This window comes from Elaeis guineensis, chromosome 5 (genome assembly GCF_000442705.2).
Source record: "Elaeis guineensis isolate ETL-2024a chromosome 5, EG11, whole genome shotgun sequence".
Lineage (NCBI taxonomy): Eukaryota > Viridiplantae > Streptophyta > Magnoliopsida > Arecales > Arecaceae > Elaeis > Elaeis guineensis.
Window position 1 is genome coordinate 75,009,372 of NC_025997.2, and position 21,479 is coordinate 75,030,850.

Genomic DNA, 21,479 nt, shown 5'->3' on the forward strand with positions numbered 1-21,479 from the left:
AGAGTTGTCCACTCATCGGTTGACCCATCACCAATAACTATTAGGTGAGGTGATGAGCCAATCGGTGAGACCGCACCACCCACTAGAAATCACTAATCATAGAGATTTTCACATCTCTACCTAGAGAGATTAGGGATCTGAGAAAATAGTGGGAGCCTAATTTGTTTAAAAATGAAACTCCTAAACAAATTGGTTAAGTCTGATTACAAAATCTAACTAGAAACTCTTGACTCTCTACAGGAAACATGTCTGCATCCAACCCCCTGATCAAAATATTAGACACCTACAGATTGACTGGACCTAATTTCAAGGACTGGTTGAGGAACTACAGAATTATTCTGGGTTTCGAGAAATTGACTCATGTCTTGGACCAGGACCCACCTGCCATGCCAGCACGTCTGACTACTAAACAGAGAGCATCTCTGGAAAAGTAGACGGATGAAGATAATAAAGCCAGGTACTACATATTGGGTGCCATGTCTGATGACTTGCAGTGTCAGCATGAGAATATTATGACTACCCACCAAATATTGGCTCACCTACAAGAGTTGTTTGGTGAACAAAGTCGCACAGCCAAGTATCAAGTCTGCCAAAGATTTTTTAAGGCAAAAATGCATGATGGACAGTCAGTCCAAGATCATTATTTGACAATGATCAAAGACCTTGAGGAGCTTGAGAAGCTCGGTATCATCTTAGATAAGGATTTTCAAATTGATGTGATCCTTCAGTCCTTGTCCGATGTATATGGTCGGTTCATCATGAACTTCTATATGCAAAGATGCAGTGTACCTTGGCTGAGTTAATGAACATGTTGGCTACGACTGAGCTTTCTTTGAAGAGTTCAAAAGGCTCAATCCTTACTGTGGAGTGGACTTCTTCCAAGAGAAAATCTTTTGAAAAGAAAAAAAAGTCTGTGAAGAAGCAGAAGGTGGATGGGAAGAAGAAGAAGATGGAACCAAAGAAGAAGGCTACTGAAAAGGAAAAATATTTTCACTGCAATTCAGACGGCCATTGAAAATGAAACTATCCTCAGTACCTGGCCACCCTGAAGAACAAGAAGGATGGTCCTTCTGGAGGTATGCTCATTATAGAATCTAATCTTACGATTTTCTTTGCATCCAATTGGGTACTTGACTCGGGTTCTAGAGCTCATTTGTGCACTTCTATGTAGGGTCTTGAGGAGAGCAGGAGGTTGAGGGATGGGGATATGATCCTATGTGTCAAAAATAGAGCAAGAGTTACTACTGTGGCCGTGGAAACCTACCCTCTGCGATTATCGTTAGGATTAGATTTAGTTCTAAGAGATTTTTATTATGTGCCTGCAGCAAGCAGAAATTTAATTTCTGTTTCATGTTTAGTACAAGAAGGCTATGTGATTAGCTTTCATAAGAACCATTATAACATAATTTATGAAAATAATAAAGTTGCAAATAATTTTTTTTTAATGATCTCTATCAGCTACATATTGAAGTATCTGTATTTCATATCGAGCAAAATGTGAATGCCATGGGAATTAAAAGGCCTAGAGATAGTCTAAATGATAGGTATCTGTGGCACCTAAGGCTAGGTCATATAGCGGAAGATAGGATTAACAAATTAAAGAAATCCGGGCTATTGAGTCCGTTGACTTTTGAGTCATATCCAGTTTGTGAATCATGCCTTCAAGGCAAAATGACCAAGCTCCTTTTTATAGGACATAGGAAAAGGGCCTCAGACCTACTTGCCCTAGTACATACAGATGTATGCGGCCCATTTGATGTACCGGCTAGAGGCAACTATGTCTACTTCATTACCTTCATGGATGATATGTATAGGTACGGATATGTGTTTGTAATGAAACACAAGTCTGAAGCCTTTGAAAAGTTCAAAGAATTCAGACATGAAGTAGAAAAATAAATAGAAAAATCCATTAAGGTTCTTCGATCAGATCGAGGAGGAAAATACCTTAGTCGGAAGTTCCTAGACAATCTTAAGGACAATGGCATAGTCTCTCAATGGACTCCACCTGGAATGCCATAACTCAACGGAGTTTTAGAATGGAGAAATCAGATCCTATTAGATATGGTCCGTTTCATGATGATCTTCACGGACGTCCCTGAGTTTCTTTGGGGATATTATCTCATGATAGCAATATATATATTGAATAAGATTCCCTCTAAAACTATTCCTACCACACCGTATGAGATATGACATAGTAAGAAATCAAGTCTGAGTCATCTCAGAATTTAGGGTTGTCCGGCTCATGTCAAGAGACAGCAAGTGGACAAGTTAGAGTTCAGGTCTTTTAGAGCTCGGTTCATAGGATATCCTAAAGAGTCATTGGGATACTATTTCTATATTCCAGAAGATCACAATGTGATTGTGAATCGACATACTATTTTTTTTGAAAAATAGTTTATTCAAGATAGTGGCATCAGAACCCAAGAGCAATGAGCTAAAGAACTTGAGGAACCCAATGAATTAGAACCAGTCCTAACACAACCTCTTCCACCTCGTAGATCGATTAGGATTTCCCATCCTCTTGAAAAGTACTTAGATACTATACAAGAAGAAGTAGAGGAAATGTTCCTCATGGAAAATAGGGCTCATGGTGATGACCCCAAGACCTATGATGAGGTGATATCAGATATCGACTCTGAGAAATGGTTAGAGGCAATGAGGTCAGAAATTGACTCGATGCACTCAAACCAAGTCTGGACCTTGGTAGATCCATCTAAAGATATTGTACCTATTAGGTATAAATGGATCTTCAAGAGAAAGATAGGTGCAGATGAAAATGTGCAGACATTCAAGGCTAGGCTCGTAGAGAAAGGTTATAGTCAGCATGAAGGCATTGGCTATCAGGATACCTTCTCGTCCGTAGCCATGCTAAAATCCATCCGCACATTGCTTGCTGTTGCAACCTATTTCGATTATGAAAAATGGCAGATAGATGTGAAAACGACATTCTTAAATGGATATCTTGAGGAAGATATCTATATGGAACAGTCGCTTAGTTTCACATCCAGTGATGATGATCACAAGATCCGCAAGCTGCAAAGGTCCATTTATGGACTTAAGCAAGCATCTTGGAGCTGGAATACTCATTTCAATGATGTGATCAAAATATTTGATTTCATTAAGAACGAGGAGGAACCATGTGTGTTCAAGAAGGTCAATGGGAGTGTAGTTATCTTCCTTGTATTGTATGTAGATGACATCCTCCTAATTGGAAATGATATTTTCATATTGACCTCAGTCAAAATATGGTTGCCTAAAGAGTTCTCTCTGAAAGATCTATGAGAGGCATCCTTTATACTGGGTATTAAGGTCTATAGAGATAGACCAAATAGGATGCTAGGACTTTCACAAAAGATGTACATAGAGGAGGTGCTAAAAAGGTTTAGCATGAAAAACTCCAAAAGAGGTTTAGTATTTTTTAGACATGGCATTCATCTCTCCAAGAAGATGTGCCCTAACACACTTGAGGAGATTGAACGCATGAGCAAGATCCCTTATGCTTCGACAATAGGAAGCCTCATGTATGCCATGCTATGTACATGACCTGATATAGCCCATGCTGTGAGTGTCACAAGCAGATATCAGTCGAATCCAGACAAAGAGCACTGGACTTTTGTGAAATATATCCTTAAGTACTTGAGAAGGACTAAGGATATGTTTCTAGTCTTTGAGAATGGAGAACTCCAGGTTCAAAGATTTACAGACTCAGACTTTATGTCTGATATAGATGATCGAAAGTCAACATCTGGGAGTCTGTTCATTTGCAATGGTGGTGCAGTTAGCTGGAAGAGTTTCAAGCAGACGGTGATTGCTGATTCCACCATGGAGGTAGAGTATATTGCTGCATTGGAAGCTGCGAAGGAGGTATTCTGGTACAAGAAGTTTGCTGCAGAGCTTGGAGTGATGCCATCGGATGCCATTCCTCTTTACTGTGACAATAATGGTGCCATAGCCCTAGCTAAGGAGCCAAGGTCTCACCAGAAGTCCAAGCATATCGAGCGGTGATTCCATCTGATCCATGATTACCTCAAAAAAGGTTGTGTCGAGGTTAAGAGAGTCGACTCCACAGACAATGTGGCAAACCCACTGACAAAGCCATTAGGCCAACAAAAGATCGAAGCCCACCTTGAGAAGATGGGACTTAGATATGTAGCCAATTGGCATTAGGTCAAGTGGGAGTTTGTTAGATGTGTGCCCTAAATGCCAGATTGGCTGACACATTCCTATACAAATGTAAGGATAAATTTATAATTTTGATTATAAATGAATAAAAGAGATTATTCTACTATCACATTGCGTACATTATGTCTGTGATACATTCTTTGAGTTAGTAGGAATGTTAATTCATATTTTCAAGAGTTAAAAATTTAAGGCATGAATTTACATAACTAACTCATAAACAGCTCCTGACCATAGGATCATCACGAGGATGGTGATCGATCTGGAAGGTTGGTGTATGATTGCTTCCTTAGGATAGATGTGTCTTGAGTCTATGGTGTGGAAATATTGGAGTGAGAGTATAGGTATTCATTGAGAATGAGAGTACTGAGCATGACCACCCCGAGCAGTCATAAGGAAGTCTACCTTCTCGTCGATGACTAGCTCGATGCTGCAGCTATGTGTCTAGTTCTTTGACCTGAGGTGCATCGACAGTTCACCTTGAGTGTGTTATAGTTTGACTACATCATAACTCGATCTCCTAGCCATTCAGAACCGTAAAGTGTATGTTGGCTATAGCATATTCATTGTAGGAACCAGATTGCACCAAGATGGGATCTATCAACCTCGGTAGATAAGAGTAGTCCTATGATGATCGAAAGATTGAGTCCTTAAGCCCATGGCTATGGTAGAGTGAAATAATGAAAAAAGGTTTTCCATTGGGGTTTCACATCAGACTCGGATCGATCGATTGATTCATATGACTGATGTTGGATTTGATGAGTTCACCTTAACCCTAATTCAGTCAGGACTCATGATATCAGAACTCAATCACACAGGTAGCTGCACTGAGAGGTTCATCTTCATTTTTGATGGGTTACCACCATATACTGCTAGATATCACTGGTGGATTTTTGGAGCAATTAGAATGATCTTGATGATTGATCATTCGAAATTGTCTGAATCAGAAGAATTCTGGTCCATCGAAAGGAGTTTCGATGATATCGATGATGAGATCATGACATGTCTCATTACCATACAAAAATAAATTTAATTGGATCACACAAACAAGAGTTAGGGTTTGGATGTCATCAATTGAGCTAGTCCAGTTCGATTGATTTGGATTAGATCCAATTAGGTTCAAGAAAATCGTGCTAGCACACGATTGAGCCTAACTTTCTCCTCGTGCAATCTTTTTCATCTTGACTGAGCCAAATGTGATTTGACTCACCCAGAGAACCTTGAGAAGGTTTCTCTCAGTCTGACTGGAGTTAGTCTAGCTCAAAAAAGTCTTGTCTTAATTCATGAGATGAATTTAAGACAACACCTGCCAATTTCTGTCACCTGCCATTTTTGTTTTAGGACATCGATCAAACATTGACTTATGGATCTTAAACTGAAGGCCACTTGGCAAGAGATCATTGGAGAGCTTTTATGGAGTATCCACCTACTAAATTAAGCCTCAAAGTGGGTGCCAAGATCAGATTGGGCATGCACCCCAAGTGGATAAGGATAGAGTCCCATAAGATGAGGACTCTATGCCTTGATCAACTCAAACTATTGGGCGCCAATCTCACTGTGTTTATCCAGTGTTGGCACCAATAGTAGGAGGTTTTGGTGGGGTTCTTATCTGATATGATCAGATGACATCACTCCATCAATCAAAATTTTTCTAAAATTAATTGAAATTTTTTGATTGGTCGAATGATGTGGCACTGCATGGCGCAGCAGGGTCTATTTAAACCCTATCCGCATCTAGGGTTTAGAGAATCTGCTCAATCCCTAGCAAAAGCCAAATATCCCTCCACTTCTCCACACCCCCTCTGGTCCTCTCTCTCCCCTCTTCACGTCCAAGAAGTTGGGCATCCATCTAGTGCTTGTCCAAGGCGTGGTGGCTCCCTGATCAGAAGGCTGCAGGAATTTATCGAGAAGCTACTACTCCAGCTTTAGAAGATCTTTTGAAGATCTTTTAAATCAGATCTAGATCTAATTTTTAGAGTAGAGATTCACAAGGAGAAGATGATCCAGATTTTGCTCGAGTGGATATCGGTAGAGGCCAGACGACTGCATGGCTATTTTTGAACCTATAGGGTAATCTAGTTATCCTAGAGGTATTTCTCTAATCCTCATGTTTTAGATTTAATTTTAGATTAAATATCAGATAATAAGAATCAGATCTAATAGACCTTAGATCTGAAATAAAGTAGGATAATTTTTTTTAAAAAATATTTCGCCTTAGATCTCATTAGATCTGGAAGATCCTATAAGAAAAAAGGAAATTTTTTCTTCATGTGCATTGCATGATAAGGGAAGCTATGAACGATGAACTTAGTCGTAAGTTCGAGGATGCGCAGCCTGAGGAGATGATTCAAATATTGAATGAGTCCTTCAGCATTCCTGAGGATGCGAAGAGATATAAAACCTTCTGTGCAGTGTTCTATACCTGTATGCGAGAGGGAGCTTTAGTCATCGATCATGTATTATACATGATTAAGCAGATTGAACACCTTAGCAAATTTGGCTTTTCGTTGCATGAATAGTTAGGCAAGGATGCTATCTTTAATTCGCTACCGAAATCCTACCTACCCTTTCTCAGTCATTATAGAATGATGAAGACTGCAGTAAACTATTATGGTTTGTTAGGATTACTGCAGACTTTTGAGAAGGATCACCAGCTCCAAAAAGAGTCAGTGAATTTAGTTCGAGGTTCATCTGCAGGGCATCGATCCTCTAGGAGAGAAAAGAAGAAAAAGGTGCAAAAATCCTATGTCGTCGATCCCAAGCAGAGCAAACCATCAAAAGTTGACAAGAGCCAAGCAGAGTGCTGGGTTGTTTGAAAAGAAATTATCCTGTTTATATGGCCACCCTTGATCCAAACAGGCCTAAGAGCAAGAGAAAGAGACAAGTGGTTGCTTCACAAGATATTTATGTGATAACACCTTGAAATTTCTCTATTTGTGATACTACTACCTGGGTATTGGACACTGAAAGTTTTATTAATATATGCAATTCGTTGCAGGGATTGCAGGTAAGTAAAAAATTTTGAGAGGACAAGCTGTTCCTTAACGTTGGAGATGGAAGCCTTGTTCCAGTTCTAGCCTTGAAAACTTTACAGCTTGTCTTCGAGTCTAGTAGTGTCATGTTAGATGATTGTCATTATTGTCCCTCCTTTATGATGAATGTCATCTCTGTAGGCCTTTTGGCCAAACTTGGTTACAAGTTTATAATAAAGGATGATTTTTGTGATATCATTATGAATGATACTATAATTATGAATGGACAATTAAAATATGGCATATACATAATATCACAACCTGTTAGTGTAATGTACACACCTAGTAAACATTTCAAAATAGATAATGTCAGCAAATCCTACCTTTGGCATTGTAGGCTTGGTCATGTGAACAAAAATAGGATTGACAGTTGATCAAGAAATATGTCCTTGAGATAGATGATTGTGAATCATTGCCTACCTGTGAATCTTATCTACTTGGTAAGATAACTAAGTCACCTTTTAAAGAAAAAGGTAAAAGAGCCAATGATGTCCTAGGTCTAATACATACTAATGTATGTGGGCCTATGAATATAAGTGCCAAAGGAGGATACTACTACTTTATTACGTTTACAGATGACCTATCGAAATATGGGTATGTCTATCTTATGAAGCATAAGTCAGAATTATTTGAAATGTTCAAATGATTCTATGCTGAAGTAGAAAAATAAACTGAAAAGAGTATTAAGATTCTTCGGTTAGATCGAGGAGGTGAATACCTCACCAGTGAGTTTCTGACATATCTAGAAGAGAATGGGATTCTCTCATAATGGATCCCTCCTAGAACACCACAACATAATGGTGTGTCCGAAAGGAGGAATCGAACCTTGTTAGAGATGGTCCGATCTATGATGGGCTTTTTTAGTCTACCAATATTTTTTTAGAGATATGCTCTAGAGACTGCCTGCTATATTTTGAATAAGATGCCCAGTAAGTTTATCGATAAAACTCCATATGAGATATAGACTGGGTACAAGCCGGTGCTTTCACATCTTAGGGTCTGGGGGTGTCCAGCTTATGTCAAGTGTTTAAAGACATATAAGCTTGGATCAAAGTTCGATAAATGCTTGTTTGTAGGGTATCCAAAGAAAATTAAAGGATACTACTTCTACCTCATTGCAGAACAAAAAGTGTTTGTCAACAGTCGGGCAGTCTTTTTAGAAAAGGAGTTCCTTGGTGAAGGAGTAAATACCTGTAAAATTAAACTTGATGAAGTTCATGAGGTGGAAGGACCGACACATATAGAATTAGGTTCGATTGGTGAATCGAATTCGGAGCCAGTAAAGGCACCATTAAGGAGATCTGGTAAAGTACTGCATCAGTCGGACAGATATTACGACTTTTTAGTCCAGGATGGTGATCCTATTGAACTTGATGAGAATGATGAGGATCCGATCACCTATATGGAGGCCATGCAAAGGCCCGACTCCCAAAAATGGCTTGAAGCCATGAAGTCCGAGATGGAGTCCATGGAGATCAATAGTGTCTGGACACTAGTTGATCTGCCCGAAGGGATAAAATCTATAGGGTGTAAAAGAATTTTCAAGAGAAAAAGAGGAGCGGACGGGAAGGTAGAGACCTATAAAGTCTGTCTAGTTGCTAAGGGTTATCGTCAGCATTATGGTATTGACTATGACGAAACGTTCTCTCCTGCGGCAATGCTCAAGTCCATCTGAATTATGCTTGCTGTCGCTACACACTTAGATTATGAGATCTGGCAGATGGATGTCAAAATCATTTTTCTTAATGGAGAGCTGGAAGAAGAGGTGTATATGATACAACTTGAAGGATTCACATCCACAGACGAGTCGAAAGTGTGCAAGCTGAAAAGGTCAATTTATGGACTTAAGCAGGCATCGAGGAGTTGAAACTTGCATTTTGATAAAGTGATCAAAATGTATGGCTTCGTTGAGAATGGAGAAGAGCCTTGCGTCTACAAATGGGCTTCCAATTCTGTGGTCATTTTTTTTGTACTTTATGTGGATGACATACTGTTACTAAGAAATGATATCCCGACTTTGCAAAGTGTGAAGCTATGGTTATCATCACAGTTCTCAATGAAGGACTTGCGAGAAGAATCCTATATCCTAGGGATAAAGATCTATAGGGATAGATCTAGAAGGTTGCTTGGATTGTCCCAATCTACATATATTGACATCTTGTTAAAGCGGTTCAACATGAATAATTTCAAAAAAGGGTATCTTTCGATAGGCCATGGAATTACTCTTTCTAAGAAGAATTGTTCCACAACTCCTGAGGAGAGAGAGCACATGAGTAGAATACCATATGCTTCGACAGTGGGATCTATCATGTACTCTATAACATGTACGAGGTCGGATGTGGCCTATTCACTAGGAGAAATGAGTAGGTACTAGTTAGATCCAGGTGAGAAGCATTGGAAGATTACAAAAGTAATTCTTAAGTATTTGAGAAATACTAAAGACTAATGGCTTATCTATGGAGACTCTGATTTGAAACTTGTGGGATATATTGAATTCAGTTTTTAGTCAGATTGTGATGATAGCAGAAGCATGTCAGGCTACATATTTACCTTGAATAGAGGAGTTGTTTGCTAGAAAAGTTTCAAGCAACATACTGTGGCTGATTCTATTGCAAAGTGGAATACATTGCTGCATCGGATGTTGCAAAGGAGGCGGTGTGGTTACGAAAGTCATTATCGAGTTGGGAGTTGTACATTCCATTGATGGTCCTGTCCTGTTGTATTGTGACAGTTTCAGTGCCATAGCTCAGGTGAAAGAACCTAAGTCGGACCATCGCACTAAACATATTCTACATCGCTATCACCTGGTGTGAGAGATCATGAACCAAGGTGACATCGAGCTTCAGAAGATCGATAGAAAGGAGAACCTAGCTGACCCCTTCACTAAAGCTCTCGAGATCAAAGAATTCGATGACTTCAAATGGAAGATGGGTATAATATACTTCCTCGATTGACTTTAGTCCAAGTGGGAGTTATTGAGAATTATGTCCTAAAATCAATCATGTGACGATTGAGTTCATCTTTATATATAAATTATTGATTATTGAATAATAGTTATTCTGATATTTTTCATCACAAAGTGACATCTTCCTTGAACTCTTGTACTGTGATGAAGTCCCTAGAACTATGCTAGTGTACGATAAAGAGAGAATTTATCGTATAGTTTTTAAACAAGTTCATGACCAAATGATATGTCATTACGGGATGATGACGTTTATCGAGTGAAGGTCATTGTATGCCAAATGGGTTGGTTGTCCTCTTAACCAAGGAGTATGGTGACACTGGTATGGCATACAGATGAGATGTAAGGATACATCACCACTGAACAAGTGACTCATCTGTTGAGCGTTCTACTGTCAAGAGTTGTCAGGGTAATTCATGAGATGGATTTGAAAGGTTGAAATACAATATGGATGAAGCAATCTCGATTGATAGTTAACCTAAGATCATCCTAGAGCATCTTGAGTCAAAAGGATGAATTATGCGGTAACTATGAGTATGGGTTCTGAAATATTTTTTTATAATAATTTGACCTATCTGGATGTCAAAAATTATTGCTAGATGGTATCTCGATTAGTACAGGAATTGATTCCTATGCTACCGACTTAGTGTTTGAACCAATGGAGTCACGCATGCAAGTCAGACAAAGTAGGAAAGAATTAACCTATATTTATATGTCTAATCTAGAAGTACTTGACTTGATTGAACATAAAAGTTAACTTGATTGAGAATTAAGTTATGGATAAAATGAGATTGAAGAGTTGACTATGTCTAGCTAGCACTACACATGAGGTTCAGGTTCAATTCTGGAGATGAACAATTTCTATCTATGATCCATAAAATAGATGAAAGATTGGATTTAAGTACTAATTAATTTTAGATTAGATCTGAATTAATTAAACTTAAATGGATCTAAAATTCAAGTTAAACTTGGTACAAAAGTCTTAAAGAGTTTAGGATTGACAGCCTTTCAAAATTATTTCGAACTAGCTTCGAATCGGACTCGAATCGGACCTGTTTTGGATGAGATATGAGTATTCCTACTTGCACTAAGAATATCCACTTATGAAGCATGATCAAAAATTAGTTTGGTACTTATTTGGGGTGTCCCAAATGTGTGTAGGAGTGGGTGCAAAGTAGATGTCATAAGTCATGGCAATTATATCTCATATAGGAGTCCTTCTTTCATGAGTATTGGACCAATTCAAATCAGATTTGAATAAAGAGTCCTCTTCTCATTGGGTCATAAAAATCATCTATAAATAGAGAGGTTCTCTACCTAAGGATGAGAGAAGAGAATAGAATAGCAAACAAATCAAATTGAGAGAAGAGAGAAAGAGAGAGACAGGTGTGTGAAGAGAGAGGTCCTTCATCTTCTATATGTCTCCTTTTGTTGTCGCCTCCTCTCCTTAGGTGTGGATCCTTCTTGGGCATCCTACCTACTGGTGTGAGGTGTCACATCATCATATCTCATCCTTCTATTGATTGAGTTGCAAAGCTAATTGGATTGGAGTTCATCCTACTTTCCTGCGGTGTCTGACATGAATGCGAAGTAGAGGGTCTGCATATCTAGGCCTCCATGAAGGTTTATATTAGATAATTTGAGATTTAATCCCTGGTTCTACTATGATTCAGGTAAGAATTTGATTCTTAAATAAATAGAATATTAAAAAAAAATTTAGATGCAACCTGGGTATTCTGGAGAAAAACTGTTTCTTTCCTTTCACAGGGATATCAAAGATTTAGGTCTCACTAGCATGATCTCATCACGACCCTAAAACCATTGCCCAGATGTTACTCTAAGAATTGATTTTGATGATCATAAATTATTTAAGGGGAGTACTAATGTGTTTCTTATCTTTGAAGATTATTTTTATGATGCTTCAAGTAGTCTAAGAGATTGGATTTGAAAAGCTTTATCAAGTGTGCCAAAAGTTGAAGTTTCAATATGTTGGAGATATTTTTGAAGGCTTTTGAGTATGTCCAAATTGATTTGAATCTGCTTGAGAGTGTTTGAAAGTGTTTTGGACCTTAAATGCATAAAAATTTTAGTTGAAATAAAATGAGACGATCTATCTGGGTCATCCCCTTTCGTTGGACAGCCGGCACGCTTCATTTTGGCTCATGGCACGCAGTGAGATGACCTACTTGGGATGACCCATGTGATTGGGATGACCCACTTAGGATGATTCTTAAGATCCTGAGACTAAAATAAAAAGCTAAACTTTCTGTCTGGCCTATTGGGATACCTCATGGGATGTCCCAATGCCCATGGGACATCCCAATTCCAGTGGGACGCCCCATGGGATGCTTCATTATGGGCAAGCTACGCAACGACTAGTTTTCAGTCTATTTTTGGTATATTTAATACGCATTAAACACTCTCCAACAGTTCTAAACCAACTCTAAGATATTTTCAAGGGTAGATAGTGATTATAAAAGCTCTCTTGAAGAGGAAAATCATAAGTTTTGCTAGCATTCAAAGCTCACATCTATGAAAAGCTTATTCAGCCCTAAAAGAGAAAAGAAGCATTCAATCACTTCACCAACCACTCTCCAGCAACAATCAAATATGGAATTCATTGAGGGTGTTCAGCAATAGCTTTTTCTCCTTGAGTATTGTATTTATTTTGCATTCATTGTATCTATTTAAGGGGATTGTGTGCTGAATTTTTTGTACTCTATTTTTCTAAAATTATATTTGGGTTTTTGAGTTTTGAAGGGTTCCAAAACTCATTTTGATTGATTCAAACCCTGAATCAGATTGTTGAGGGTTGGCTTGTACCTAAAAAATAAGTGTTCTTGCTTGGATAGCAATGGTCGGAGTGTCCGACGTGATGTAACTTTGAATTCATTTAGTGGATTGAATTTTCAAGTACGAACTTGGGGAGTGGATGTAAGTGCAAGGTTGGCACTGAACCACTATAAATTCTTATATTTACTATGCTTACTTTTCTTTACTTATTCTTCGTGTCATTTACTTGCATTCCTTCTTTTGTGTTTGAATTGAATATCAACCTACTTCACTCGATCTCTTTAGCATATTATTTTAGTGCACTAATCTTTTAAAATTTCAAAAAGATCCAATTCACCCCCCCCCCGCCTTGGGCTCCATTTCTAGACAACAAGTGGTATCAGAGCTCGGTGCTCTAGTCCTTGCTTGATTTAACCATCAAGAGCTAAAGGTCTATGGTAACCCAATTTGGCACATCTCTAACTGAGGGACAATCCACAAACAGATCTCCACTTTTCAATAGGTCAAACTATACCTATTGGAAAGCTCAGATGAGAATTTTCATACAAGCACTTGACTATGACATATGGAGTGTCATAGTAAATGGACCACACACCCACACTAAATTAATTGATGGTGTGTCTCTCTCCAAGTCGAAAAGTGAATGCGATGAAATTGATAAGAAAATGGCTTAGCTCAATGCTAAAGCCATGAATATTTTATATTGTGCTTTGGATGTTAATAAATTTAATCATATTTTCATATGCAATTCAGCTAAAAAAATTTAAGATAGGTTAGAAGTCACACACGAAGGCACCAACCAAATAAAAGAATCTAAGATCAATATGCTTGTGCACAACTATGAACTATTTAAAATGGAACATGAAGAATCAATAACTCAAATGTTCACTCATTTCACTGACATCATAAATAGTTTAAAAAATTTTAGTAAATATTATTCTAACAGTGATCTTGTGAGAAAAGTGCTCAGATCCTTACCAAGATCATGGAAGGCAAAAGTCACTGCAATCCAAGAGGCCAAGATTTGAATACTCTACCATTGGAGGAGCTGCTTGGATCCCTCATGACTCACGACCTGACTATGAAGCAATACACTGAAGACAAAACTAGAAGAAAGAAGACCATACCCCTCAAGTCGACAGCTCAGGAAGAAGAAGACATAAAAAAATTAGACAATAGCGAAGAAGATGAGGACTTGGTCCTGATCAGTAAAAAATTTAGATGCTTCATGAGAAGAAAAAGATAAAGGACAAGGAAAAGACCACTAGTCAAGGGGGAGCTGAGCAAAAAAAAAGAAAAAGAACAGCCCATCATCTGCTATGAATGTAGGAAGTCGGGTCATTTTAGATCAGAATGCCCCCAGCTCAAGAAAGGCTAAAAGAAGTTTAAGAAGAAGAAGGTCATGATGGCTACATGGAGTGATAGTGATGACTCCACCACTGATGAAAAATCTTAAGAAGAAGCTAACCTATGCCTTATGGCACAAGAAACTGAGGTATCATCAGAAACTCAATCTAAATTTACTTATGATGAACTGTTAGAAGCTTTTCATGAACTTTTAAATGATCTAAAAGAATTAGGTACTAAAAATAAAAATCTAAAATCAAGAAACCATGTATTAACTAAGGAAAATGAAGAAGTTGATAAGAAAAATAGAGAATTAGAACCAAAGAATCAGTCTCTAATAAAAGAAAAGGATGAACTTTCTAATAAAAATGAAACTCTTGTAAAAGAAAATCAAGATCTAAAGAAAAAGGTAACCAAGTTGAAACCTATAGTTGATAGATTTATACTAAGTTCAAATAAACTTCAAATAATTATTGATAGTCAAAAAGCTGTATATGATAAAGCCGAACTTGGCTATAATACTCTAAGAAAACTAAAGTTTTTGAAAAATATTTTTATCAATGCATCAAAATTATCAAATATCACTTGTTTTAAATATGGCAAGGTAGGGCACAAAGCTTACATATGTTTATCAAATAAATTTGATGATAGAAATATTAAAAAAATATGGGTTCCAAAAGAAACCATTGTGACTAACTCCAAAGAACCTAAGTTAGCTTGGGTACCTAAGGTTAAAACTTGATTTTATGTGTGCATGTGTGTCTTGCATCCCAAGCAACAAAATGAAAGTAGTATCTTGATAGTGAATGCTCAAAATACATGATTGGTGATGAATCTCGATTCATTACATTGGAAGCCAAAAATGGAGGGATGGTCACCTTTGGAGATAATGGCAAAGGGAAGATCATCGGTATTAGTAACATTGGTATCACTCTCTCCACTTGCATTAAAAATATTTTACTTGCAGATAGTTTTAAGTATAACCTTTTAAGTATTAGTCAATTATGTGATAAAGGTTACAAAGTAGTTTTTGAATCATCTATGTACATTATAACTAGTCATTTTGATGATAGCACTAGATTCATTGGGCATAGGCATGGTAATATTTACATGATTGATTTGGATAATCTTTTCATGCAAAACATGCAATGTCTTATGGCCATGAATGCTAAAATCAATGAGATTAGTTAGCTTTAGCATCGTAGGCTTGCACATATTAGTATGCACACACTTTCTAAAATTATTAAAAAAGATTTAGTTGTTGGTTTGCCAAAAATTAATTTTGATAAAGATAAAATTTTTGATACATGTCAATTAGGTAAACAAACAAGAGTTTTCTTTAAATCTAAAAATATTGTTTCAACTTCTAAACTGCTAGAACTTTTGCATATAGATTTATTCGACCCTACAAGGATAACTAGTCTAGGAGGAAAAAGATATGATTTTGTAATCATTGATGATTTTTTATATTTTACTTGGGTTTTATTTTTAGCTTCTAAGGATGAAGTATTTTCAGTATTTTTCAAGTTTTGCCAAAAAGTTTCAAACGAAAAAGGTTTGCCAATTATTTCTATTCGAAGTGACCATAGACTGAATTTGAAAATAAAAATTTTAAAAAATTTTGTGACAAAAAAGGTATAGATCATAACTTTTCAGCACCTAGAACTTCTTAACAAAATGGAGTTGTTGAAAGAAAAAATAGAATCCTAGAAGAGATGGCCCGTCCTATGCTATGTGAAAGCAAGCTCCCAAAGTACCTTTGGGCAGAAATAATTAATACAGCATGCTACATTCTAAACCATGCCTTAATAAGATCAATTTTAAAGAAAACACCTTATGAATTATGGAAGGGTAGAAAACCTAATATAGGTTACTTTCACATTTTTGGTTGCCGATATTTAGTTTTGAATAATGGTAAAGATAGCCTAGGTAAATTTGATACTAAATCTGATGAAGCTATCTTTCTTGACTACTCTACTTTTAGCAAAACCTTTAGAGTATTTAATAAAAGAACACTAGTAGTGAAAGAGTCAATTCATGTTGTCTTTGATGAAACTAATGATCTTCCATCAAGGAAGAGAGAGGATGCTGATAATGCAGGTATCATAGAAGATAGAATGAAAGAGCTCACCCTTAATGATTCAAATGAATAAAATAAAGATCAGATGGATGAAAAATAAGAGGATGAAAGAATAAATGATCAGAATATTCAAAAACAACCTCCAGACACAGGTAATCTCCTAAGAGAATGGAGGTATGTCTATAATTACCCTAGAGAATTAATAATTGATGATCCGACATAAGGAGTAATAACTAGATCCTCACTTAGAGATGTTTGAAACTATGTAGCTTTTGTTTCGTATCTAGAATCTAAAATAATAGATGAAGTTCAAAAAGATCATAACTGGATAATGGCCATGCAAGAAGAGTTAAATCAATTTGAAAAAAATAATGTATGGACACTAGTTGCTAGACCTAAAAATCACCCTATAATAGGAACTAAATGGGTATATAGAATAAATTAGATGAAGATGAAAATGTAATAAGAAATAAAGCAAGATTAGTTGCTAAAAGATATAATCAATAAGAAAGAATTGATTTTGATGAAATATTTGCTCCTGTTGCTAGATTAGAAGCCATAAGAATGCTACTTGCTTTTACTTACTTTATGAATTTTAAATTATTTCAAATGGATGTCAAGAGTGCTTTTCTAAATGGATATATTACTAAATAAGTATATGTAGAACAACCTCCTAATTTTGAAAATCATAAACTTTCAAATTATGTATTTAGGTTAAACAAAGCTTTATATGGGTTAAAACATGCTCCTAAAGCTTAGTATGAAAGATTAAGTTTTTATTAGAAAATAGATTTTCAAGAGGAAAAATTGATACTACTCTTTTTATAAAAAGAAAGAAAAAAAAAATTTTTTGTTATACAAGTATATATTGATGATATTATATTTGGATCTACTAATGAAGATCTGTGCCAAGAGTTTGCCAAGCTCATGCAGGGAGAGTTCGAGATAAGCATGATGGGAGAACTTAATTTTTTTCTCGAACTCCAGATTAAATAAATAAAGGAAGGGATCTCCATCATCCAAAGCAAGTACACAAAATAATTATTAAAAAAATTTAGAATGGAGAGCTCAAAAATTATAAGTACACTTATGATCCCTTCCTGTAAATTATAAAAAGATAAGCATGATAAAAATATTGATTCAAAGCTCTATAGAGACATGATAGGCTCTTTATTATATCTAACTGCTAGTAGACCTGATATAATGTTCAGTGTATACATGTATACTAGATATCAATCAAATCCTAAAGAATCTCACTTAAATGCGGTTAAAAGGATCTTTAGATACTTAAAAGGAACACAAAATCTAGATCTTTAGTTTTCAAAACAATCTTCTATGGACTTAATAGGTTACTCAGATGCAGACTTTACTGGATGCAAATTTGATAGAAAAAGTACTAATAAAACTTGCCAATTTCTAGGAGTAAACTTAATCTCCTGGTTTAGCAAGAAGCAAAATTCAGTGACTTTGTCTACGGTCAAGGTCGAATATATTAAGGTTGGAAGTTGTTGTGCTCAAATCTTGTAGATTAAGCAACAGCTCATAGATTTTGGTATTGAACTTAAAATCACCCCCATAAAATGTGATAATACTAGTGCCATCAATTTGACCAAAAATCCAATTCAACACTCTAGGTCAAAATATATTGAAATTAGACATCATTTCGTAAGAGAACATATTCAAAATAATGACATAACACTTGAATTCATAAACACTAAAAATCAATTAGCTGACATTTTCACCAAAATACTTAATCAAAGTAAATTTTATGAAATTAGAAGAGAATTGGATATCTTTGACCCTTCTACTTGAATTTTAATAATAATTTCACTCTCAAAATTTATTTAAAATTTTTTGACTTTATTATCTTAATTTTGGAAGTCATCTATCATATTTTAAAAATTTTTTAAGATAACTAAAAATCATCAATGCTATTCAGATATCTTCTCGGATTTTTTTTTATTGAAATATTAAATCAAAAATCATATCAAAATTTATCTAGACTCTCAATGACCCTCTCAACTCGATATAATCAATTTTAAATTTTTTAGTTTAATTTTTTTTTTAAATAATTTCTCCATCACCTGATGCAACCCTGGATGGGCCATCCCATTCGTATGGGTAGGCTCTCTTTAGGTGAGCCGACCTGAACCCTGTTCTATTAAAAAGGAGTTTCGAGATGTCTCAAATCCAAAGACTCTTCTTCTCCCTCTCATCCCAACCTAAGAACTTCATCCTAAATCTCCCAAAAATCCCAAATTTACTGCTCTCACAGCTCATTTTTTTTATTTCCCCAAATTTCAAACCCTAACCCTCAAATCCATGAGAAACTTTTCAAAAATCATCTTCTCTATTTAGTTTCACTTCAATCTGCATCCTTCTCCACCCTCTTGACCATTATCCACCCTCTTCTTGGGACATGGCCCCCAAAATGAGAATGCCACAAAAAAGGAAGTCGATGAGATCCGTGGAAGCAGAAGAAGGGAGGAAGAAGGCAGCACATGAGCCGACCCAAGCATCCCCTCCAGTAACTCCAAGTAAGATTCCATTATCTGCAAGGAAGGTTGCTTTGGGTAGAAATGTAGACTTCAAATTTTTCAGACATGATGGTTTTTCGATTGGAGATAAACTAGTAAAGCAAGGGTGAAAATCTTTTCTATGTTTGTCTGAACCAGTTTATATTGATTTGGTAAAAGAGTTCTACTCAAATTTGCTTTTCACTGAGGATGTTTTGAAGTCTACTGTGAAAGGAGTCCAAATTGTCTTAAATGCACCTAGACTAAGTAGACTGCTTCAGATGTCTTGTGAGGGTAGTTGTTTAGATGAATTTCCTAAGAAGGAGATTGGACTTAGGACCATACTAGGGAGAGATGATGTGGAAGGGCTCTTGAAGATTAAGGCCAAAGATCTTAGTGTGGAGATGAGGCTACTCCACCACATGGTATCTAGGATTTTCTTCCCTAGAGGAGGAAGATATGATCTGATAACGGGAAGAGATATTTGTCTAATGCCCCATGTAGTTTTAGAGACTCCCCTGAACCTTCCCTTCCTAATGATAGATGCCTTGAGGGAAGCCTTGAACAGGTCCAAGGCTCCCTTGCCCCATGGTATGGCCCTTACTGTTATTTTCAGAGAGTCAGGAGTCAGTTTTGATGGAGAGGTTGTTTGTAGACTGTTATATAATGACACCTACAATAACCACTCTCTTAGGCGCATGGGTTTTATGAGAGTTGATGGCCGATGGGCCATGGGTCGAGCTGCAGCTGTTGAGGAGGAGAGTGATGAGGAGGAGCATGCTGAGGGGGAGGGTCCATCTTCTCCCTTGCCTAGGTTGAGTTCAGCTGATCATCATGTTTCAGAGCTTGAGGTAGGACCCTTAGTCAGAGTCCCCCCATCTAGTTGTACCATGCCTACTTTCAGCTTAGGGGATATTGATATGGGACAGCTTGCTGAGAGGGTAGTAGGGATCTTATCAGTCTAGCAGTAGCAGTTTCAGGATCAGATTCTGCAGTAGCTCCATCAGTTTCAGCTGTACTAGGAGCAGATTCTATAGCAGGTACAGCAGTAGCTACAGTAGCCACAGCAGTTTTACCCTGCCTCTTTGAGTGCTTTCTCTGCTCCATCATTGGATTCATCCATTGTGCCACATATTTCCTCATTGATGGAGCTTCTATCAGACTGGAGTATTAGATTGGAGGGTGTGGAGAGCTCCCTTCTCAGATTTAGTGGCAGGATTTTTGATATAAAGTGGGAGGTCAAACGGATTATTGTCTCTCTCTCTACTGGAGTGGGCACATCGACTTCTTCTATACTGCAGATGGATGATTTGGCTTGAGAGATAGAGAGACTCTACAGTCACTTCGTTCCTCTCTTGAGCTACTTCAGACAGATATCAGAGACTTTAGAGACTTCGTATCTGCTGATCTAGATAGGCTTCGACTTATTGTGAGGGAGATCTTGTCCAAGCTTAATGCCATCAGAACTCGACTTCAGTCTAGGCCCTCTACATCTACTAAGCCTGTGTTCGTACAGCCCATTGCTTTTCATCCTCTTGCTTCTTCATCTCAGACCAGACCCTTCAGTCGAGGATGAGGCCGATCCTGTGTTATCTATCTTGATTCCATGCTCGATGCTCAGTCTCTCTGACTTTATCATTTTATATTAGATTACTTAGTTATATTTTATAGATTAGATGTATGAGAGCTTTATGCTCATTGTGACTCTTGTAACCTCTCTTTTGGTGTAAATGAATGAGGTTGTTTCTATTTGACTCATTTCTCTTTGGATGAATGAATGTTTATTATCATATCTTTTTGGATGAATGAATGTCTATTATCTTTTTTTTTTGGATGGATGAATGGATGCTCTATTTCCTTAATACTTGACCTAACACCATGAAAATCTTATTCTCCTAATTATTCTTTTTAATGATGTTAAAAAGGGGGAGAAATAATGATAAATAATGAAAGTGGTGTATTTGTTATAAAAAGAGAGAGAAATAATGGTAAATAAAAAATAATAATGGTAAAGAGGGAGAAATAATGATAAATGGTGAAAATGGTGTAGTTGTTAAAATCTTTTGCTCTTTTTAATTTTTTTTAAAAAAAAAGTTTTTTGCTCTAATGCAGTACTCTATACTGATTCGCCTATTTTTTTAAACTCTGATACATCATTTTTTTACCTTCATTTTGATAATATTTGAAAAATTACTCTGGTCAACCTTTTTTTTTTTAAATACTTTACTAATCTTATTTTTGCACTGATACCAAATTGATTCGATACATCCATTTTTTATTCTTGCTCAATTTGTCTCATTCTTGCCTTAATATCAAAATAAGAAAAAGAAAAAGAAATATTTTCTTTCATATCTATTGCCCCGATACTAGAATCAAGAAAGAAAAAGAATTTACAGTCTTTATATAAGAAAGAGAGATATTTATTTTCAAATGATCAAAATAATCTAATTCATACAAGAAAGGAGAGGATTTTGATCGAATAAGAATAATTCTTAGAAATTCTCTAATTCCTTCACAAATAGTTTCAGCTAAATGAATTAAATCATTAAAGTTTGCTGAAAATTTGTATA